Genomic DNA, 20,405 nt, shown 5'->3' on the forward strand with positions numbered 1-20,405 from the left:
TTGATTCATTTTTAGAGAGGACAGAGAGAAGGAGAGAGAGGAGAGAGAGACAGAGAGAGAAGGGGGGAGGAGCAAGAAGCATCAACTCCCATATGTGCCTTGACCAGGCAAGCCCAGGGCTTCGAACTGGCGACCTCAGCATTTCCAGGTCGACGCTTTATCCACTGGGCCACCACAGGTCAGGCCCAAAACATACAGATTTTACAAACTCATTTGCCCAACACATGTCTAGGGTCCCAGAGTGTTGCTCCTTTCTCCCTTCAGATGATTCGGGGAACTCGGCCTCCGTGGAGCCCTGGCGTACCATGAGGTGGGATTAGCCAGAAGAGTGTTTGCAGCCCTTCTAACAGGCCTCCATGTGGAGGGCTCAGAGGAGAGCCGGGGTGCTGCCGAATGTTCAGGCCTGCTGGCTGGGGGCAGCTTTCCTGGGTGGCGTGCCACTCACCCCTCACCTGGGAACAGGTGCCTGAGTCTATTGATTTGGCCCTGGGATCTGAACACCGGGGGCTGAGCCTGGGTTCCCAGGCTCAGGTCACAGATCTGTCTGACATGGTGGCATGGCCTATCCTAGGACCCACTCACAGCAGGACTTGGGGCGAAGTCACCACCATGTCAATCCCTGACGTTGTGTACCTTTCACTTACATGTCCTAAGTTGGTATGATCTCAAGTTCCTCTAAAGGAAGGAGAACATTACCCCCTTTTCCTGATGGTAAAACTGAGGCAGGGCCTGACCTGTGGTGGCACAGCGGGTAGAGCATCAACCTGGATCACTGAGGTCACTGGTTCGAAGCCCTGGGCTTGCCTGGTCAAGGTACATATGGGAGTTGATGCTTCCTGCTCCTCCCACCCCCACCTCTCTCCTCTCATCTCTCTCTCTAAAAATGAATAAATAAAATCTAAACGATTTTTTAAAAGGACTTAAAAAAAAACAAACAAAACTGAGGCAGGAACAGCTCCATCGCCCACCCAAAGGCAAGAAAGTAGGTTTGTGACTGATATCTGGGGTCCTTTGTTTCACAACACAGGGCCTCCTCTCCTGAGCTAAGAAAGGAAGAGTTTCCCAAGCTGTCCCAAAGCCTGGTGACAGGTAGCCTTTCACCCAGCCCTATTGCCCTAGGAAGGGACACAGCCCCACACTGCCCAGGCCACCCTTCTCTACCCGCAGGGGCTGAAGCCAGGCCACCATATTTCCTGTAGGTAGTTGGCCTGTCCTGTGCCCTGGCTTCCTGTCCTCTGCGGCTCTCATGGGCACATTTTGTCCCCTGTGAGCCCAATTCTTTCTTCCTCTTTCATCGTTCCTTCTCTCTTTCACTCTCCTTGCTCAATGACGGCTCTGTTTCTGTGCCTCCCTCTCTCTGTGTTTGCTTTTCATTTTGTTTTTTGTATGTCCATTCTCCTAGGACGCTTCCTAAGGTCCCTTCTGCCTTCTCCCCCTGATGCTGGCCTGTTTCCCAAGACGCCCTTTCATTCCTGCCCCAGTTCCTCTCACCTCTCCTCCAGCTTCTGCCAGTGTCGAAGGGCTCAGCTTCATGTGTTCAGTGGGCTCTTAATGAGCACCTACTGTGTGCTCCAGGGATTGTGTTAATACACGGAAACTGAAAGTCTGAAAGCTGTGCTGGAGCATTTCTTAAGCACCTACTGTGTGCACTAGGCATTGTGCTTCAAACTGGGGGGCACAAAAAGAGTTGGTTATCGCCCTCAAGAGATCTCTGGGCTCCTTGGGAAGATACACAGAAACAAATCATTATAATGTCCTGGGAAGTTGGGGACAGGGTGTGGCCAGAGAGATTAGAGAGGGCTCCTGTGAGGAGGCCCGTCTTCAAGTCTGACTGAGGAGCTAGACAGGCGGAGCAAGGGTGCAGGGTGTTCTGGGTGGAAGGAACAGTGTGTATAAAGGCACACAGGCGTGAAGCTGCCGTGTGTTCTCTGGCGGGCACTTCAAGTTGTTTGGTGTGGCCTGGACTTGGACGGCAGGTTGGGGAGCCCAGGGAGATGAGGCCAGAGACAGGCAGGCCCAGATGGTGCAGAACCTCATGTTCCAGCCAAAGGGTTACCCTTTCTCTGGAAGCAGCCAGAAGCCCAGGCATCCTCATGGCTCCCTGCAGCCTGGGGGCTTCAGGGCTGGGCATGGGCGAGGCCCAAAGCTTTCTCTCAAGCCCCCATTGACCCATATTTCCTGCCCCTTGGCTCAGGGAGGCCTGTGAGAGAGTCAGACACTTCAATATAGTGCTGTTTCTGCCCCGGCTGATTAGCTCAGTCAGTTAGAATGTCGTCCTGATACGCCAAGGTTGTGGGTTCAGTCCCCGTTAGGGCATGTACGGCAATCAAGCAATGAATGCATAAGTAAGTGGAATAACAAATTGATGTGTCTTTCTCTCTTCTTCCTTCCTCTCTCTCTAAAGTCAATAAAAATAAATAAATATATATATATATATATATAATGCTGTTTCCAAGGCAGAGTTATTCATTCATTATAAATATTTAGCAGGCTCTGATTTTCCAGATGCTGCTCTGAGCATGGGGAATGGGCCATTGAACTCTACAGAAGTCCCAGCTCTCAAGAAACTTACATCCTTGGCAGCCCGGGAGGGAAGATAGGCCACAAAGAAACAAAACCTATAAATTAGCACGATAATTTCAGATTGTGCTAAGAGCAAAGAAAAGAAAACAGTGATGCAGTTGAGAGTATTGAGGTGTGCTGGCAGTCAAGGAAGACGGCTCTCAGGAAAGTTATGTTTGAGCCAAAACCCAGACAACAACAAGAACAAACCAGTATATAAACATCTGGGGGCTTAAGGTTCCCACACATGCAAAGGCCCTGAGGCAAGAAAGAGCTTGGTATTTTCTGAGTTTAGAAAAAAAATTCTGGGCCCTGGCCATTTGGGTCAGTGGATAGAGCATTGGCTTGGGGTATAGACATCAAGGGTTCTATTCCTTTCAGAGCACACATGAGAAATGACCATCTCCTTCTCTCCCCATCCCTCTCCTCCTTTTCCTCTTCCCCTCCCTCAGCCAGTGGCTTGATTGGTTCCAGTGTCATCCCAGGCACCGAGGATGACTCAGTTGGTCCAAACCCTTCAGCCTCAGGTGCTAAGAATAGCTTGGTTGATTCAAACATCGTCCCCAGATGGGGGTTGCTGGGTAGATCCTGGTTGAGGTGCATGCAGGAGTCTATCTAGTGAGATCTTCCCTCCTCCTCTTACTTAAAAAAATGTTGGGTTCAAATTCATTACTCCCCAGCAATTCTATGCAAGGATTTTTGTACCCATTTTACAGAAATGAAAACTGAGGCTTAGAATAGTCAAGGTCCTTGGCCAAAATTATAACTGGTAGTACAAAATATTTGCTCTAAAGCTCCTGCTCTTTTTTTTTTTTTAGCAAGAGAGAGACAGAAAGACAAACAAGAAGAGAGATGAGAAATATCGATTTTATTTTTTACAGCCCCTTCTTTATCTTTTTTTTTTTTTTAAGATTTTTATATATTCATTTTAGAGAGGGGAGAGAGAGGGAGGAGGGAGAAGCAGGAAGCATCAACTCCCACATGTGCCTTGACCGGACAAGCCCAGTGTTTCAAACCAGCAACCTCAGGGTTTCAGATTGATGCTTTATCCACTGCGCCACCACAGATCAGGTGAGAAGCATCAATTCTTTGTTGCAGCACCTTATTTGTTCATTAATTGCTTTCTCATATGTGCCTTGATGGGGGGTGCTCTGGCTGAGCCAGTGACCCCTTCCTTGCTCAAGCCAGCAACCTTGGGCTCAAACCAGTGACGGTGGGGTCATGTCTATGGTCCCACGCTCAAGCCGGATGAGCCCGCCCTCAAGCTGGCAACCTTGAAGTTTCAAACCTGGGTCCTCTGCATCCCGGGCCGACGCTTTATCCACTGCACCACCCCCTAGTGAGGTCCACAGCTCTTTTTTCTACCAAAGTGTCAAGAATAGCAACCATTTGTTCTAAATTATTTAGGAAGGTCCAATTTCCAAAATTCTGTCTTATTGTTTTCGGGACAGTCATCCTGAACATTCTTTGTCCCAAATCATGAGGTCAAGCCCTGTCTCTAGCATGTCACCACCATGCCCCTTCTTTTTGTCATCTGTAAATAGGGAGCGTAATCTGTTCATTATTTTAGGCTTGCTGAGAGGATTAAATGAGATAGTCCACGTGAGAGTCAGTAGAGTGCCGGAAATGGCACGCATTCAGTTCCTGGTAGTTCTTTGTTGCTGTCTTGGAGAGCCCAGGGCAGCTGCTGAGGGCTACTCCCCAAGTCAGGCCTCTGCTGCCTGGGGCAGGCAGGGGCTAGGGGAGGACAGACAGCAGGACAGGGCACAGGGAGGGCCTCTTCCTTCACTCGGCCACTCACTCCTCCTGGGACCCCACACTGACACATCTTGTACTTCGCATTTCCACTGAAATTCCTCACCGTGGGACCGCACCCGGACTGACTCCCCATCTGTCTGGGCAGAGCAGAAGACAGACAGACAGAGCCAGGGACTGGGAAGTGACAATCCTCAGCCCTGTGTGTGCCAGGAGCCCCCCCCCCCCCAGCAGGCTGCCACGCTACAGGAGGGCAGGGACCCCAGAGGGAGCCTGGCAGCGTGGACTGCTGGGGCAGAGCGCTTCTCAGAGGGCGTGGGGACCCGTGGAGTGTGGAGTACGTGACTCCTGCTCCGCTGAGCAGGACAGAGACCCCTCCCCACGCATCCCCAACCTTCTTTGGCTTCCTGCTGACGCGCTGTCACCACACTCACTCACTCACTCACTCACCGCTCCCGGGCACCCCCCCCCCTTGCCCAAGGGCCAGCTGCAGCGGGGGTGGGGGAGGGGAGAGTACTGCCAGGGTTCTCCGCTCCCAAGCCTCCTTCTCCCACCCCTCCCTGGCCCCCAACTGCCGAGCCAAAGGTTTAAAGCCAAACCCCATTCTGTCCTTCCTGCCGCTCAGTGTCCGCTGCTCTGCCTGGGGTTATTTTTAGCAGGGATGCAGGAAAAGCACATTTCTCCTGGACTTTCACTGGGACAGCCCCCCACCCCCCAGCCAAGACTCGGCCAGGCCCCGGAGAGGCCAGTAGGACAGGAAACCCCCCTCCCGGAAAGGGGAACCGGGTACGTTTTCTGTTCCTTCAACTCACCAGTCAAGGAGTTCCAGTCAAGCACTGCTGGGAAATTCTGGCTTCCTTGGGCTGCACTGCATCCCTGGTGTCGTGACCCCACAAACCTGGCCAGCCCGAGGAGCAAGGTGTCAGGGGTCGCGATACCCGGTCTGTGGGCGCAGGGATCCGAGGGAATGGCTTGGTGACAGCTAGTGCCGAGGGTGTGTTTACACACGCTGAGCAGGTCTGTTCTAGGTGTTTCTCTGTATGTGTGTCCTTTCGAAGCAGCGGTCCTTCACTGAGGCAATCTACACGCAGTAAAATGCACAGATCCCAAGCGTACCTCTCAGTGGATCTTGACACACGGACATAACCACGTAACCACCACCTAGATCAGGATTTTGAACGTTTTCAGCACCCCTAATTTCCTTTGTGCCCCCTTTCAGTCGGTTCCCACCAGAGAGGGGATGTGGATCTGATTGCTGTCACCATAGATTCGTGTGTGTGTGTGTGTGTGTGTGTGTGTGCGTGCGCGCGCGTGCGTTACCAGATTAAAAGAAACACAGCTGTGGTCACGCAAGAGGGAAGTAGGCAATAACATTTCTCACGTGAAAAGGGGGCCTCAAAAAAGGAGGATTATTCAAATGCAAAAAAAACTAAGGAATCATGGGCTTGGGGAACAGGAGGTCCCAGAACCCACTGGACCCCTCGGGATTGAGAGCAGAGGGCTCAGACACCTCTCGGAGCAGAGAGCCGGGAGAGGGGAGAGCAGGAGGAGGGAGAAGCCTGCCAGGGCCCCTCTGGGGCCAGCCGCTCCCACGTTCTGCTGGGGGGGTGCCCCTTGTCCAGCCCCTCCCCACTGCAGGCCTCTGCAAGACCAGGGCTGCAGGCAGGAGCGCTAGCTCGCTCTGCAGGGCATCCCCCCCCCAGACCCGGGGTCCGCAGGGCCGCTGCCTGCGCAGTTAGGTTCGCTTTCCTACTGTCCCTTTCTATTTTTTTTTTAATTTTTAAAATTTGACTTGAGAGAGAGAGAAACATCGATTTGTTGTTCCACTTATTTATGCACTTATGGGTTGATTCTTGTATGTGCCCTGATTAGAGACTGAACCTGCAACCTTGGAGTATCAGAATGGCGCTCCAACCAACCTACCTTCTCTTTCGAGGCCTTCATGACTCTGGGCTTCCTGCACCCTTGTCCTGTGATGAGAGGGGAGAGGCTGAGACTCTTCAAGTCGGGAGGCAGAAGGAGAGTCAGTCTCTCCTTCATTTAACAACATTGATGTAAGCCCCCGCGTTGAACTGCAGCTTCTGCTGGGTGCTGCAGACAAGGGCATGACTAAGACAAATTTTTAACATTCTCAGATGAGTCAAGGCCCCATACCCCCTTCACATTGGAGATGAGGGCACAGAGAGGTCAAGTGATTTGTTCAGGATCACACAGCTAGCTGCTGACAGAGATAGGCAAAGAACAGACACCCCTGACTGGGCCCTCCCTAGCTGAAGATAAGAAAGCAAAGGAAGCCAAATGAACAGCCTGACTTCTGGCCTTCTCTCCCTTGCAGGCGTTCTGGGGAAGCAGGGAGACACTGACCTGGAAGTCAAGAGACCTCATTTCTGCTCTGGGTCTTAGAAGCACTTCTTCTCTCTGGGCCTTGGTTCTCTCCTGTGTGTGGGAGGCAGGCCACTCCGCAGGAGCTGTAAGTTTCCTTCAGCTCTGGCTTCCTCCTGGGTACCTGCGTTTTCCTTCCTCAGTGCCTTTGCACTGGCTATTTCTTCTCTGGGAATGCCCTCCCTTTCCCTCCCACTTCCTTTCTCTGACATTCTCCCAATCACTTCTGACTTCATTTAGACGCTGCCCAGGGAGGCCTCCATGATTTGGGGGTTCCACTGAATGGTCACCTAAGTGTCCCCGACCAGAATGGACAGAGACTCCCTTATTTTGTGACCCTCTCATCCTGGGGCAGGGCCTCCCCTGGGGAAGGTATCTGTTTTATCAGCCACCGTTGGAAGAGTTGGAGTGAATTCTTGCTCCCACAAACTTGCACACACCCCTTCCAACTTCCAGAGCCTGAGCTCATCCTTCCTTAGGGCCCCTAAGAGATTGTGCCTTCCTGCTGGGCAGGCCCTACTGACCCAGGGTGTCCGACCGGGGCACTCTGGCAAAGGTAGCCACCCTGGGAAGTGACCTCCAGAAGGATAAAACAGAACAGACAGAGCCTCAGCCAGATGGCTGCCCCACCCCACCTGTCCTGTCCTAATTCACAAACACCTGGGCAGCAACCCGCTCTCATCGGAAACATTCAGCTTCTGTTCCCATGACCACACCCCCACCCACTCCTACCCACATGCCCAGGAATGGAGCTAGCAGCTTTGCAACAATGTAGCCCACGGCCCCTTTGGCTCCCCGACCCCTGCCCCCGCAGGCAGTGTGTACACACACACATGCATTGCACGTGCATGCAAGGGCACACCCACACAATGGTGCCCACATGCACTTGGGAGTACACACACACATGCATTGCACGTGCATGCAGGGGCACACCCACACAATGGTGCCCACATGCACTAGGGAGTACACACTCACATGCATACACAGATGGGTGCACGTAGATATAGACACACATCCTCGGTTCCCAGGCCAGCCGAGCTCACACCTGCTGAACTCAGGTGCTCCTGGGGACATGGGCTGAGGAGGGGGCTCTACTGTTGGGGTCTGGCTGCCTCTGGATTTACATCAAACTGGGTGGGGTTTTTTTTTTTATTAATTTTCCTTACTGATGACCCTAAGGGAAGCAGAGAAAGTCCCAAGAGCTGAGTTCACTGGGGGTTGGGGGGCAGCACCTTGCTTGGGGGCCCGACAGGCATGGGGGTAGGGGTAAGGTTCCGGCACTTCTGTGCACAGACATCTCCAGAGCCATTGTTGGGAGGGGCCAGCAAATGTGAGGCTGCTCCTCTCTCTGCCGTCACTGTCACACTCCCCACTCCATTGCATCCATCCTCCGCGGCTGCAGAGGCCCCCGGCCCCTGGTCTCTTCCGCGGGGAGGGAGGCCGGAAGGCTCTGCGGAGCGCCTGGTCCTCAGCTCAGGGAGGACAGAGGTCTCAGGCAGGATGGCTCCCCGAGTGGAAGGGGCCCTCTTGAGGACTCTTCTAAGGAAGGACAGCAGTCATCCAGAGACTGGGGAGGAGGAGGAGTTTTGTTTGTGATTCAATTACCCCATCTGTAGAGTTGGGCAGAGAGCAAGCTTGGATTCCATTAAACCCAATTCAGCTGTGGTCCCCAGCACAGAGCCTGTGGCTGGTGTGGGGCTCAGTGGGCAGGGAAGGTGAGGGGGTGGACACAAAAATGAGTAAGACACAGTAACTGTCTTCTTCTTCTTCTTCCTCTTCTTCCTCTTCCTCTTCCTCTTTGAGGCAGGGAGAGAGAGAGAGACAGGAACATTGAGCTGTTCCTGTCTGTGCCCCGACCAGGGAATCGAACCAGCAACCTCCACGCTCCAGGACAACACTTCAACTGAGCTAACTGGCCAGGGCTTAATTTTTTTTTTTTTTAAGAGACAGAGAGAGGAAGAGGGGAAGGGGGAAGGGAAGGGAAGCACTCATGTGTTGTTCCACTCAGTTGTGCATTCATTGGTTGCCTCCCATATGTGCCCTGACCAGGAATCGAACCTGCAACCTTGTCGTTTCGAACAACACTCTTCACCGACTGCATGCGGGCCAGGCGGAGGCCGGGGGAACACCACCCAGGCAGAACAGCCGCTGAGAGGAGAGCTCAAACACGACGTGCTCCACAGTGACACGGTCAGCTCTGCCCACCCTCCCCAGGTCATCACAGCCACCACTGTCTGGTCCTCCTGCTACATTTCCTATACTGGTTACTAATGTCACATAGTGGCCCAGGGGAAAAACTTGGGGGCCACCTCTGAATCTGACCTCGCCCACCCCATCCAAAGAGTCCCCTACCCCTTGGGTTATTCTTGTGCCATCCGTCCCATCCACCCTCCTTTCAGGGCCCACCTTGAACATGTCTCACCACCTCCCTCCCAGGGCTTCTAAAGGGAGGGGCCCCCCACCTCCGGGCTTCTACCATCCGCCACGCTGCTGCCAGACCCTCTGCCTCAAACACACAGCTGATCCGTAGCGTGCAATGCTTCACTGGCTCCCCAGCGCCGTCGGGATGAAGGCCCAGATGCCTGACATGGCCACACAGCTCCTGCACCTCTCGGCCTGCCTCAAACTGCACGTGAGGTCCCAGCCGCCCGGGCCCCCCAAACAGCTGTGTGGGTGTACACCTCCGAGTCTTCATGGGTGCTGTGCCTGGTGTCTGGAATGCACACTCTCTCCTGGACCTCGGAAGGACCTTTCCATCTTCCCAGATGGAGGGGTTCCTTCTTGGTCTCTATTAGAAGACATTTGATAATAGTGCTAACAATAATGATTTAAAACAGGGGTCCCCAAACTACAGCCCCGCGGGCCCGCATGCAGCCCCCTGAGGCTATTTATCTGCCCCCGCCGCACTTCTGGAAGGGGCACCTCTTTCATTGGTGGTCAGTGAGAGGAGCATAGTTCCCACTGAAATACTGGTCAGTTTGTTGATTTAAATTTACTTGTTCTTTATTTATTTTTTATTTTTTTATTTTTTTGTATTTTTCTGAAGCTGGAAACAGGGAGAGACAGTCAGACAGACTCCCGCATGCGCCCGACCAGGATCCACCCGGCACGCCCACTAGGGGCGATGCTCTGCCCACCAGGGGGGGATGCTCTGCCCCTCCGGGGCGTCGCTCTGCCACGACCAGAGCCACTCTAGCGCCTGGGGCAGAGGCCAAGGAGCCATCCCCAGCGCCCGGGCCATCTTTGCTCCAATGGAGCCTTGGCTGCAGGAGGGGAAGAGAGAGACAGAGAGGAAGGAGGGGGGTGGGTGGAGAAGCAAATGGGCGCTTCTCCTATGTGCCCTGGCCGGGAATCGAACCCTGGTCCCCCGCACGCCAGGCCGACGCTCTACCGCTGATCCAACCGGCCAGGGCCTTGTTCCTTATTTTAAATATTGTATTTATTTCCGTTCTGTTTTTTTTACTTTAAAATAAGATATGTGCAGTGTGCATAGGGATTTGTTCATAGTTTTTTGTTTGTTTGTTTGTTTGTTTTATAGAGACAGTGAGTCAGAGAGAGGGATTGGTAGGGACAGACAGACAGGAATGGAGAGAGATGAGAAGCATCAATCATTAGTTTTTCATTGTGTGTTGCAACACCTTAGTTGTTCATTGATTGCTCTCTCATATGTGCCTTGACTGTGGGCCTTCAGCAGACCAAGTAACCCCTTGCTGGAGCCAGCGACCTTGGGTTCAAGCTGGTGGGCTTTTGCTCAAACCAGATGAGCCTGCGCTCAAGCTGGTGACCTCGGGGTATCGAACCTGGGTCTTCCGCATCCAAGTCCGACACTCTATCCACTGCGCCACCGCCTGGTCAGGCTGTTCGTAGTTTTTTTTTATAGTCCGGCCCTCCAACTGTCTGAGGGACAGTGAACTGGCCCCCTGTGTAAAAAGTTTGGGGACCCCTAATTTAAAAGTTAACATTGTGACTTGCACATACCAGACACTATTGTAACTGCCATATACATATATAATATATACTGCTCACAAAAGTTAGGGGACCAGGGACCGTGCAGATACTCCAGTACTTTCAGCCTTTTGTATAGTATATTCTCACCAATGAAATAAAAGTTGGTTTTGCATTCATTTGCATAATCGAACAACTTTCTTTGACTTGTCGTTTGCTTTTCTGATGTTCTTGTTTAATAAAATAAATCAAATGCTTTTTTATCACTTTATATTCATTTTGAAATATCCCCCAATTTTTATGATCTATGCTCATTTAATCCTTATAACAGCCTTGATAGGTGCCACCATTTAGCATCTCCATGTTAGAGAAGGGAAAATTGGTACACAGGGACTTTAAGAGACTTAATTACCTAAGGTGACTGGCCTTATAAGTGGCGAAGTGGGATTTCCACACAGTTCGTTCAGCTGAAGAGTTTGTGCATTTAACCCTTGCCCTACACTGCTGCACCCACTGTTCCAACTATTTGCCAACTCACATAGCTTTTGAACATTCAGAGTCAGTTAATGTCTGATGAATGAATTCAAAATTTAATGGATGTGCCTGACCTGTGGTGGCACAGTGGATGGAGCATTGACCCAGAATGCTGAGGTCCCCGGTTCGAAACTCAGAGGTCACCAGGTTGAGGGTGGGCTCACTGGCTTGAGCGCAGGATCATCGGCATGACCCCAAGCTGGCTGGCTTGAGCCCAAAAGGTCACTGGCTTGAGCAAAAGTGTCACAGGCTCAGCTTGAACCCTCCAGTCAAGGCACGTATGAGAAGCAATCAATGAACAACCAAAGTGAAGCAACTATGAGTTGATGCTTCTCATCTATCTCCTCCCTCCCCCTACTCTGAAAATTAATTTTTAAATATTGGCATTTAAAAATTTTTTTTAACGGAATAAAGAGGTATGGCTCATCTTCATTTACGTAAGATGTCCCCCATGCTACAGCTATTTTCTTTCTTTTATCTTTTATTTTTTTTATTTTTTATTTTTTATTTTTCCCAGAGTCAGAGAGAGAGAATCAGAGAGAGGGATAGATAGGGACAGACAGACAGGAACGGAGAGATGAGAAGCATCAATCATTAGTTTTTCATTGCATGTTGCAACACCTTAGTTGTTCATTGATTACTTTCTCACATGTGCCTTGACTGTGGGGCTACAGCAGACCAAGTGACCCCTTGCTCGAGCCAGCGACCTTGGGTCCAAGCTGGTGAGCTTTTTGCTCAAACCAGATGAGCCCGGCGCTCAAGCTGGTGACCTTGGGGTCTCGAACCTGGGTCCTCCACACCCCAGTCCGACACTCTATCCACTGCACCACCGCCTGGTCAGGCTATTTTATTTTTATAGAACATAAAAAAAATTTAAAGAAAATAAATTTTGAGAGTAAAACCCCATACGTCATGTTTTCATCTTATATTCTTGATTTATCCTTACATAGGTTTTATATGAATCTCCAAGCCTAAGTTTTTCAAGTCAATGAAGAGAGATGTCTTCAAATTCCTATAATGGCCTGCTGCTCATGACGTGGGCAGGTGTAAGCTACGCCCTAAGCCACCCCTGTGGTTCTGCCACGAGGGAGGTGGACCCACTGAGAAGAGACCGAATGCCTGGTGAATTGTGGCTGATGCTGAAAGAATGCTCCACCACAATGCACAGACTGTGACACAGTTGTTCCAAATAGCTATCTGGGAGGGCCTTCTGGGGGAGGTGAGGTTTGGGATGAGTCTTGAAAGATTTTGATAACTGGAGAGATGGGAGGAGGGCAGGGAAGTCCAGAGAATGTTTGGCTCCCCGGGTCTGGTGGTAGAAAGGGCAGGAAGGTGGGAAAGAAGAATGTGATACATGGTGAGACCAGGCAGGTAGCAGCCTCAGGGTAGAGTGGAAGGAGTCGTGGTCACCTTCACTTCCACCCTAGGTGACTGTACATTTTTGAACAAGAGGATTTTTTTCTTTTTTCTTTTTCTTTAGAGAGAGGGAGAGACAGAGACAGACAGACAGGGACAGAAAGGAAGAGAGATAGATGAGAAGCATCAACTCGTTGTGGCCCCTTTAGTTGTTCATTGATTGCTTTCTCTTATGTGCCTTGACTGGGGGGCTCCAGCGGAGCCAACGACCTTGGGCTCAAGCCAGCAACCTTGGGCTCAAGCCCGAGACCATGGGGTCATATCTATGATCCCACGCTCAAGCCGACGAGCCCACGCTCAAGCCCGAGACCATGGGGTCATATCTATGATCCCACGCTCAAGCTGACGAGCCCACGCTCAAGCCCGAGACCATGGGGTCATATCTATGATCCCACGCTCAAGCTGACGAGCCCACGCTCAAGCCAGAGACCATGGGGTCATATCTATGATCCCACGCTCAAGCTGACGAGCCCACGCTCAAGCCGGCGACCTTGGGGTCCTGAACCTGGGTCCTCAGCATCGTCCCAGGCTGACACGTCCGTTCACTGAGCCACCACTTAGTCAGGCTGATTTTTTTTTTTTAATTTTTCTGCTATCTTATATGTAAACTGATCATTGAAGCCTTGGGAAAAGCTCAAATGGTAATCCCCAGGGTAGGAGAGCCTGCTGATCCTCCAATCGAAAACACCTGGCTCACAATTTGACCAGCCAACAGCGTTAGTCTCCCCACACTCACTTCTGAAAGGGGATGCCACAGCTTTGCCACTTGCTAGGTCGGCAGGTCATTGGCACCGTTTCCTGGGGTTGTTGTTGTTGAGGATTAAATTAGTTGAGGCAATGGAAACATCTAGAACATGGTCCAGCTTCCAATAAGTGCCCTGCAGAAATTACCCGATCCCGTCGAAAGCCTTTGAAAAGATGCAGCATTTCACCAGGTTATCTCTCTTCTTCGAGGCCACAGGATTTGGCCTTCGCAGCCACCTCTTTCAAGTCCCAGGGTTCTCTCAAGTCTCAGGTTCCTGTTGACCTGAGCAATATCCTCCTCAGCTGCCAAACGACCAGAGTCGGTGGCCCCCCGCCCCGGCTTTTCTTGCCTTTGCCCCTGGTGTAGGCCGATACACTGGTTTCTTGGGATGAGATTCATTTTGCTTTGTGCCCATAGGGCCTGCACAGGAAAGCAAAGCTGCGATGAAACCTGAGTAAATAGTTTCTGGGAGTGCACGGGGCACCCGGCCAAGTTCAGTTCTGCAGGGTCAGCCAGGTTCCTGACACCAGAGCTAAGTCCCTGGAGAGTAGGTGCTGGCGGCTCCTGTCTTCTCCGGGGGGGGGGGGGGGGGGGGCAGGGGGGGGGGCTGTAGGCTCACAGCCCTGCATGTGGCCAGGCTTGGGAAATAGTGGACCTGTTGGTTGTTTGCATGACACGGTGACAGCACCCTGCAGCTGTGCACGGGAGTCCAGAGGGCTCGGAGAACTAGGCTGGGACGGAGGTGAACCCAGCTCCTCACCGCGGGAAGGCAGGTGGAGAGATTAGTTTACAGAACGGAGCCTGGGGCCTTGCCCAGGGCCCAGCCCAGCGAGCTGCTCCTTAGCAAAACGTGAAGGAGGAACCTTGAGGATTCACTTTGTTGTTTGGTTTGTTTTTTTTTTCATATGGGGATTCACTTTGAACTCTCAGGTTCACCTTGCCTCCTTTCCTGCCCTTCTTACCCACTTCTGGAACTTTCTACGAGTGCCCTTTGTAAGGATCAAGAAAAGATCAAATTGTTAGATTCAGGAAAGTGTGCTGGGATTGCCAGAGTGTAGACGCAGAGACAGGGAGGTAAGGATAGGGACCCTGTAAGGCTAAGAACAAAGGAAGACAAACGTTTGCATTCCATTGGTCAGAGACCCTTATCAGAAGTTTATGTTTGAAGTTCGCCAATGAGCTAGACCCAGCCCCTGTTGCTATGCTATGTGCAACTCCCTTAGCAAATAAGTGACCGCTATTTTTGCTTCTGTATTATGTATGCTTGCTTACTTAGGATATATAAGGAACTAGCTGTAAGCGCCCGGGGCGGTTCCCATTTGCAGCTCCTACTGAGTACAGTGTCTCCGGACATCAGGGAACTCGCCCCTGCGCAGGTGAAACTGGCCAATAAAGTTACATCTATACCTACCTCTGAAAGTCTCAGACATTTGTTTTTTTATTATACCCGGTAGATGCTTCACCCTTCCTCATCCGGCCAAAGCTCTTTTCTTAGATCCCCTAAACCAGAGTTTCTCTTTATCGCTATTTTTTTTTTTTTTAACAATTTGATTATGATGTGCCAGGGTGCGATCTCCCTTGTGTTCATACTGTGTGTGTCCGTTCACCAAAAGTGGAACATTTCTGCCATTACTTATTCTAAATGGCTTCAGTACTCCTTCTGACCCAACCACTGTTTCTCAAAGAATGTCTGCGTGAGACCCCTGGGAATTGGTTAACAATACCCACCCAAATAACAGTCTCCCGGGAGCTCAGGAGCTGTGTTTCCAACGAATTCCAGGCTGGGTCTTACTTAGGCTTGGAACAGAGACCCCTCAGCTGAGACTGTGAACGCTTCATTGGCAGGACCTGGGTGTCACTCAATTCTATGCTCCTGCCCCCACCCCATCCCCCAGGCCCTTTTGGTGGAATGGAACCGAAAGCTGCGAGAGGGTTACTCTTCACTAATCAAGTCGGCAGGGTGGGTGCCATCTCCCTTCCCAGGCTCCTGAAGCCTAACTAACACGGGGCGGGTGATACTGGGACTCCCGGATTTCAGGCCTGGGTCAGCAGAGGAAAGAAAGTCACTGGGGCTTTGAGGAGCTCCCCTAGATCCGTTAAGGAAGCCTCCAGGGAAAGCACTCCTGCTGACGTTACCATGTTGGACCTCTGTTCTCTGTAAGATGGAGATAAACGTTTCTTTGGAAGCCTGGCCCGTGGTGGTGCAGTGGATAGAGCATTGACCTGGAATGCTGAGGTCGCCGGTTTGAAACCCCGGGCTTGTCAGGTCAAGGCACATTCAAGAAGCAACTGTGAGTCGATGCTTCCCACTTCTCCCCACCCCGCCTTTCTCTCTCTCTCAAATCAATAAATAAAATCTTAAAAAAAAACCAAACAGTTCTGTGGTGAGGGTTGAGGTGATGGATTCAGCTTCAAAAGTTGGACATTCTGGGTGATAGGTTTAATTCACTTTGGGGTTAAGGGTAGAGGGGGAAAAACAGGTGAGCAGATAAGAAACTATTATATACAAACTCCTTCCTAGAAAATACTGAGAGAAGCAGACAATGTACCAGATTAGTAAATAATCACATACGTTGTGTGTGTTAGATCCACTTTACTGAGGTATAATTTACGTTTAATACAACGCATGCACTTAAGTGTACAGGTTGATGAGTTTTAATAAATGTGTTTGCCTGTGTAACTTCTATGGCAGTATAGATCATTTCCTTCACTCCAAAAGTTTCCTTGTTTCTTTTTACAATCTATCCCCACCTAACCCGAGCTGCCCTTAATCTGCTTTCTGTCACTTTGGATTCAACTGGTATTTTCTAGAACTTCAGATACATAGAATCATGCAATGTGTAATCTTTTGCATCTGGCTTACTTCTTTCTTCTCCTTCCTTCCTTCTTTCCTTCCTTCCTTCCTTCCTTCCTTCCTTCCTTCCTTCCTTCCTTCCTTCCTTCTTTTCTTCCTCCCTCCCTCCCTCCCTCCCTCCCTCCTTCTCTCCCTCCCTCCCTCTCTCCCTCCCTCCCTTCCTTCCTTCCTTCCTTCCTTCCTTCCTTCCTTCCTTCCTTCCCTTTCTTTCTTTCATCAGAAGAGGAGAGATAGTGGGCAGACTCCTGCATGCAACCCAACCGGGATCCACCCAGCAGCCCCACCCCCCTAGGGCCAATGCTTGAATATCAAACTATTTTTAGTGCCTGAGGCTGATGCACTCCAATGGAGCTATCCTCAGTGCCTGGGGGCCATGCTCCAACCAATCGAACTACTGGCTACAGGAGGGGAAGAGGGAGAGAAGGGGGAGAGGGAGGCAGAGAGAAGCAGACGGTTGCTTCTGTGTGCCCTGCCCAGGAATAGAACTGAGGATATCCATATGCTGTGCTGACACTCTATAGCAGTGGTTCTCAACCTTTCTAATGCCATGACCCCGCAATACAGTTCCTCATGTTGCGGTGACCCCAAACCAAAAAATAATTTTGGTGGCTACTTCATAACTGTAATTTTGCTACAGTTATGATTCGGAATGTAAATACCTGATATGCATTATGTATTTTCCGATGGCTTTAGGCGACCACGCCGGGGTCACAACCCACAGGTTGAGAACCGCTGCTCTATAGTGTCAAGTCCACAAACTTTTTACACAGGGGGCCAGTTCACTGTCCCTCAGACCGTTGGAGGGCCGCCACATACAGTGCTCCTCTCACTGACCTCTGAAAGAGGTGCCCCTTTCGGAAGAGTGGCGGGGCCGGATAAATGGCCTCAGGGGGCTGCATGCGGCCCGCGGGCCGTTGTTTGGGGACGCCTGCTCTATACACTGAGCCACCAACTAGGACCTGTATCTGGCTTCTTTTGCTCAACATAATGTTTTTGAGATTTGTCCATGTTTTGACGTGTGTTAGTTTGCTCTTTTCTATTGCTGTATCACATTCCATTGTATGGCTACACCGCAATTTGTTTATCCATTCCTGTAGATGGAGATTATTGTTGTTAGTAGTGTGAGGCTATCATAAAAAAGTTACTATGAACATTCTTGTACAACTCTTTTTGTGAACACATGTTTTTTTATTTCCCTTGGGAGAACTGCTGAGTTATATGGTAAGAGTATGTTGAACTTCCAGAGGAACTGTCAAACTGTATTCCAAAGTGGCTGTATGTTCGCACCAGGCAAGTCTGAGAGTTCCATCTGTTGCACATCTTTGCCAGTTCTTGGTATTGTTGGTCATTAAAATATCATCTGTGGATTGATGATATCTAAAGAGAGACAGAGAGAGGAAGGTAAAGAGAGAAAAAAGCATTCATTTCTTGTTCCATTTAGTTGCGCATTCATTGGTTGCTTCCCACATGTGCCCTGACTGGGGATTGAACCCACAACCCTGTCATTTTGGATAATGCCCTAAGCTAAGGGCACAAGTGGTCTCTCTCATATGTCCACCCTTCCAACCTCTTTTGGGACCACTCCTCCCACCCCCTCTCTTCTCCCTATCTGCTCTCCCTTCTCGCTGTTTCTCCCGTGCTCAGGGCCCCTTCCTGGAATTCTCATCCCCTCACGAGTTCCACAACTGGCCTTTCCTCATCATTCAGGTCTCAGTGCAAGTGTTACCTCCTCAGAGGTCTTTCCTCACCACCTTCTCTGTTGGTGTCCTAAACACTTTTCATCACATGACCCTGATTTTTTCTTTGTAGCAGTGAGCCCTACTGAAACAATCTTACTGCTCTGTCTACTTGTTAGATAGCCTGCCCCATGAAAACATTAGCTCCACAAACAGAAACATCCTGTTTGTTTTTCCCTAGCGCAGTGCCGATGGATAGTAGGTACTCAGTATATCAATATATTGCTGAATGGATTTGTGGTCCAAAGCGGATGTTCAGTATATTGGTCTTTGAGGTCCTGGGGATGAAAGTGTGTGCGTATCAACCAAACAGAAATATCTAAAGCATAAATTATTTTTATTGTCTGGAGCAATTTAATTTTGCATGTAAATATTCATAGAAACCTAAAAATATAGAAAAATAGAAAGAGGAAAATCAGTTATAGTTCCACAAAATTCCTGTGGTTTAGGCCCTGGCCAGTGGCTCAGTGGATAAAGCATTGGCCTAGTGTATGGATGTCCTGGGTTTGATTCCCAGTCAGGGCACACAGGAGAAGTGACCATCTGCTTCTGTTCCCCACCCTTTCCCCCTTATCTCCCTCTTCTCCTCCTTTAGCTTGATTGGTTCAAGTGTTGGCCCCAAGTGCTGAGGATGGCTTGGTTGGTCCGAGTGCACCAGCCCTCAGGCACTAGAAATAGCTTGCTTGAGTACCAAGCATTGGCCCAGACAGGGGTTACTGAGTGGATCCTGGTTGGGGCACATGTGGGAATCTGCCTCACTATCTCCCCTCCTCTCACCTTAAAACATTTTTTTTTCTTCTAGTTTAAAAGTGTTCATGATTTTTAGTTATTAACTAGTTTTATGTTGTTGATTATTTTTAAAGTTAGCTTTTTTTTTTTTTTATAAGGCACACTCTTAGGTAAGAGGTGCCTTTTTTAAAAATTCATTTTAGAGAGGAGAGGGAGAGACAGAGAGGGAGAGAGGAGAGACAGTGGGGGGGGGGAGGAGCTGGAAGCATCAACTCCCATATGTGCCTTGACCAGGCAAGCCCAGGGTTTTGAACCGGCGACCTCAGCATTTCCAGGTCGACACTTTATCCACTGCGCCACCACAGGTCAGGCAAAGTTAGCTTTTTTTAACATTAAAATTTCTTTTATTGACTGATTTGACAGAGAGAGAGGAAAGGAAAAGAGATGCTCCAGCCAACTGAGCTACCCAGATAGGGTACAGTTAGTTTTTGAATAAATAATATTTGTATTGTACATGGAAAAATATTCAAATATTATATACTTCCCAAAAAGGCTGCTCACATACAAACATAGATATAGCTATCAGCATTTACCCCCAAATACTGTGTGCACATTGCTCTGCACCTTCCTTTTTTTTTTTTTTTTGTATTTTTCCGAAGCTGGAAACGGGGAGAGACAGCCAGACAGACTCCCGCATGCGCCCGACCCGGATCCACCCAGCACGCCCACCAGGGGCTACGCTCTGCCCACCAGGGGGCGATGCTCTGCCCCTCCGGGGCGTTGCTCTGCAGCGACCAGAGCCACTCTAGCACCTGGGGCAGAGGCCAAGGAGCCATCCCCAGCGCCCGGGCCATCTTTGCTCCAATGGAGCCTTGGCTGCGGGAGGGGAAGAGAGAGACAGAGAGGAAGGAGGGGGGGTGGAGAAGCAAATGGGCGCTTCTCCTATGTGCCCTGGCCGGGAATCGAACCCGGGTCCCCCGCATGCCAGGCCAACGCTCTACCGCTGAGCCAACCGGCCAGGGCCCCTTCCTTTTTTTTATTTAACAATTTATCTTAGAAATTATTCTACATCAATATGTGTATCAGTTAAGACTAGGTTCAGCACAATGACTGGGTAGTTCAGTTGCTTAGAGTGTCATCCTGACATGCCAAGGTTGTGTGTTTGATCCCCAGTCAGGGCACATGCAAGAATCAACAACTGAATACATAAATAAGTAGAACAACAGCCTGACCAGGCGGTGGTGCAGCAGATAGAGCATTGGACTGGGATGCAGAGGACCCAGGTTCGAGACCCTGAAGTCACCAGCTTGAGCGCGGGCTCATCTGGTTTGAGCAAAAGCTCACCATCTTGGACTCAAGGTCGCTGGCTCGAGCAAGGGGTTACTCGGTCTGCTGAAGGGCCATGGTCAAGGCACATATGAGAAAGCAATCAATGAACAACTAAGGTGTTGCAACGTGCAACAAAAAACTAATGATTGATGCTTCTCATCTCTCTCTGTTCCTGTCTGTCTGTCCCTGTCTATTCCTCTCTCTGACTCTCTCTCTGTCTCTGTAAAGAAAAAAAAAAAAGTGGAACAACAAATCAATGTTTCTCTTTCTCTCTCTCTTTCTAAAAAATAAAAAAATATATATATATATAAAGATTAGAGCCCTGGCTGGTGGCTCAGTAGATAAAATGTCAACCCAACGCACCAGAGGTCATAGGTTTAAATCTCTGGTTGGGCATGTATAAGAAGCAATCAATGAG

The 20,405-nt window shown here is 50.2% G+C and overlaps 2 long non-coding RNA genes across 3 annotated transcripts in view; one reads left to right on the forward strand and one right to left on the reverse strand.

The window, feature by feature from the left end:
* The window catches only part of LOC136387669 (uncharacterized), a 5,652-nt gene extending 67 nt beyond the window's left edge, over positions 1 to 5,585 (reverse strand). The window contains exons 1-2 of the long non-coding RNA XR_010748142.1: positions 5,130 to 5,585; positions 1,492 to 1,668 (exon numbers count right to left, since the gene is read on the reverse strand). This is a non-coding gene — a long non-coding RNA (uncharacterized lncRNA). The remainder of the gene's footprint in view (positions 1 to 1,491; positions 1,669 to 5,129) is intronic.
* The window catches only part of LOC136387667 (uncharacterized), a 14,414-nt gene extending 4,712 nt beyond the window's left edge, over positions 1 to 9,702 (forward strand). Inside the window, exons 1-3 of one of the 2 annotated variants that reach the window (XR_010748139.1) lie at positions 4,830 to 5,103; positions 6,653 to 6,787; positions 8,749 to 9,702. This is a non-coding gene — a long non-coding RNA (uncharacterized lncRNA). Of the gene's footprint in view, positions 1 to 4,829; positions 5,104 to 6,652; positions 6,788 to 8,748 lie in introns of those variants that run through there. The other variant, XR_010748140.1, reaches the window with a different exon arrangement.
* The last annotated feature ends 10,703 nt before the right edge of the window (positions 9,703 to 20,405 follow it).

This window comes from Saccopteryx leptura, chromosome 1 (genome assembly GCF_036850995.1).
Source record: "Saccopteryx leptura isolate mSacLep1 chromosome 1, mSacLep1_pri_phased_curated, whole genome shotgun sequence".
In the NCBI taxonomy this organism is placed as follows: Eukaryota; Metazoa; Chordata; class Mammalia; order Chiroptera; family Emballonuridae; genus Saccopteryx; species Saccopteryx leptura.